The 3252-nt window shown below is 40.8% G+C and overlaps 1 pseudogene; it reads left to right on the top strand.

Moving 5' to 3' along the window:
* Positions 1-1945: 1945 nt before the first annotated feature.
* LOC101276165 (transmembrane protein 126A-like) lies at positions 1946-2503 on the top strand (annotated as a pseudogene).
* Positions 2504-3252: the final 749 nt, after the last annotated feature.

Here is a 3252-nt window from a genome sequence, read left to right as displayed (position 1 = left end):
CGGCCATGGCTCACAGGCCCAGCCGCTCCGCCGCATGTGGGATCTTCCCAGACCGGGGCACGAACCCATGTCCCCTGCATCGGCAGGCGGACTCTCAACCACTGCGCCACCAGGGAAGCCCTGTGGTACTGTTTTAACCCTCTAGAGGACAGGGATTAGGACTTAACCATCTTTCTATCCTTCGCCATTTTGTGGAAAAGAATAGATTTATTTTTCAATGCAGCTAAGCACATCTGGAAAAAGTAATAAAAATCAGGCTTGCATTAGAAACCCAGGGTGTGTCAGCTTTGCCAGTGTGAGAAGGCATAGTATGGAGGCTGGACACTGAGCTTGATGTCGAGACCTGGCTTTTGTTTCAGCTCCATCAACCATCACATATGAACATTTCAGCCAGTCCTGCAACCTCCCAGTTTATCTTCCTGTAAGCAGGGATAACAATCACTTTCTTACTTCTCTCACAAAGCAGCTGAGACAGTAAGCATGATAATATCACTATTTCATATCACTTTTCGCTTAGGAAAGCTAAAAACGACATCAACATTATCTGCATCATCATTTCACAATCTACAAACCATTGAACAGGAGTTCAGTCTGGGTTCCCCAGAGAAAATTATTTTCCCTCATCCCAGAACATGCAAGATAAAACAGTAAAAAACAAAGATTTCAGGAATTACATCTAGTTGAAATGTATATCAGTGGTCAGTCTTCTAATTCCCCAGATAATGCTAGATCTCGAGACAAGGAAAATAATTGACGTTGTTTAATTTTTGACATGCTACCTAATGAACAGCTAAGCCATTTTCATAGAAGGTAAAATTACAGCACTGCTGCTGGTATGCGTCTCCTATATCTAAAGTTAATTGGATTTTCCATTATGATGAGGCTTGTTTTTTAGAACTGAATCTCTCAGTCTCTTCCAATTGCTCTGAGTTGGTGAGACAGGAGATATATAAGGCATGGATTGGGGAGGTATCTCACGAGGTCAAAGAATCCCTAGTATACTGAAGCATTACAGTGTGCAAGCAGGAGCTAGGATTTGTGTAGAATGTATGTCTTCTCAAAATGAAGTTTTTCAGGAGGGAAAATTGACTACTTGTTACTGTAGTCTCTCTCTCTCTCTCTCCTAGACAGTAATGTGTTTTAGCTCCATTAAGATATTGAGTGTTATCTGTGCAGACTGGAACAAAATAACCAGACCAACTTTTTTTTTCTTTCCCCTAGTCCAATTGATTGCTCTACAGACTACGTAATTTAGCATCAGTTTGCTCTCTCTGGTGTTTTGAAACATGAAAAGAGCTTTCAAAGTGAGAGAACCGATTTGAAAAAAGCTTCAGCACCACTGTTGGGCCAGGAGACAATGGGGCTTTCCCAGTTGTGAAATGGCAACTCACACTGTCACCTTGAAAATCCCAATGAACAAGGGTGTGGCTGCATATATGCCAGCAACCTCAAAGAACCAGAGAATGGGTCTCTGGGGGGGTGAACAGCCAGCCCAGTGTGCTCAGGGCCCATGAAGTAGTCAGGAGAGTCGCTTGCTCTAGGCTTCCACACAGGAAAGCACTTCTGTTTGAAGTTTTGACATTCTCTATGAAAAAAGACTACGTGTTAAGTACTCTCTGGTTGTATGACCTTATCAACAATTATGTGCAATTATTTATTATATAGTATTGCACAGTTTGCTGGACTGAGAATTCCTTGAGGGAGAGTATTATGTCTTAATCACCTTTATGCCCAGTGCAGTGTATCAAACTTGTGCATCAACTTAAGTTTTTAAAATATCTATTCGTTTGTGTTAAGGGCGTTCATTTGTTAAGTCTGAACCCTAAAACTATGCTGAAGGAGGGCCGCACCTGGATGAGTTGAGCAAAGGTTGGAGTGAGCCCTCGCATGGCTGAAGAAGACTAGAGGAAGCAGCGAGTGCTGGGTGGAAAGAGTAAGGCTCAAGATGGAAAATCATGAACCAGACGATACTGTCAAGGAGAACTTGATATCATAACCAGGAAAATGAACCAACTTCCGGAAGCAGAAAGGAATCTGCTTGAAAATGGATCAACATATATTGGACTTAATGCTGCTCTCTGTGGCCTAATAGCAAATGGTCTTTTTTGAAGCATCTTACCTGTGACACAGGCTCCTGTAGCTGCTGGTTTACCAATGGCAGTGATCCCGTTTTTGATGGCACACGTATCTTACAAAGGTTTTGTGATTTGTGTAGCGAAACCTGTACCGTAACACATGGTGGATTGGTTGGTCTTGTTTCTGGTGACCTGTACCCTGTTTTCTTGGCTGTCCCTTGTGAATGGTGGCCTAACCAGGTATAATTCAGCCCTGCTGCCCGAGAAAGGAAACAAATTACTGGATTAGGATGACTAAACCTGTCTTTAGAAAGATGTTATTTCTGATTTTGCTCCAGACTGGGCTTGCAGCATACCTTGGGTCTAGACAATATAAACTACTTATAAAGGCACTTTAGATACCTGAACCTGGCCTAGAAATTCAGTAATTGTTAAACACATCTGTACACAAAAATAAAGATTGTAAAAATAACCTACATCTAAGTATGAATAAAGAGACATAATTTAAAAAAATATACCATAATTTTGTTAACCTTATTATGGTATTTCTTATATTTTTAAGTCACAAGGAGTCTAAAAATAAAGTGACATGGACCCTTCTAGAATTCCAACAACCCTGACCACACATGGAGCCGCTGCGCCAACTGACATCCATGAGGAGAGCGTTGATACAGGCTCTTGAAGATGGGAAGAAGCTGTGAGAGACAAATTAGGGGGACAGCTGGTGAAAGCCATGGATAGACTTAGCCAGATTCCAAAATGTTTTAAAAGCGTTTCTCCAAATATCTGTCTTTTAATGTCCTAAAAAGAAAAATATTGCCTCCGTCTATGTCAACTTTTATGTTAAACTTAAGTATTTGTTCTACTGCTTTACGGAAGAAAGAATACAAGAACGTTGCCTGGCACTTGGATAACTTGAAACAATTAAATAGCAAATTGATGAAACTATAAACCTAATTGACAGTGGGCTCCAGACTGAGAATTGCAGTTCAATTCCAGTTCTTTCATTGCAAAGCTTAGTTTAACCACGCAATAGCCACAAAACTTTTATTTAGATAGCACTTTACAGTTTATAAAGCATGCTCACACCTATTATCTCAAGCACCCCCAATAGAAGGATATTACATAATGGCTAGAGGGACACATTTGGCCTTTATTTTAAGGGGCAAAATTATCT

Source organism: Orcinus orca, chromosome 7, assembly GCF_937001465.1.
Source record: "Orcinus orca chromosome 7, mOrcOrc1.1, whole genome shotgun sequence".
NCBI lineage: Eukaryota > Metazoa > Chordata > Mammalia > Artiodactyla > Delphinidae > Orcinus > Orcinus orca.
The sequence above is the reverse complement of the archived record's forward strand: the minus strand, read 5'-3'. Positions and strand labels throughout refer to the sequence as shown.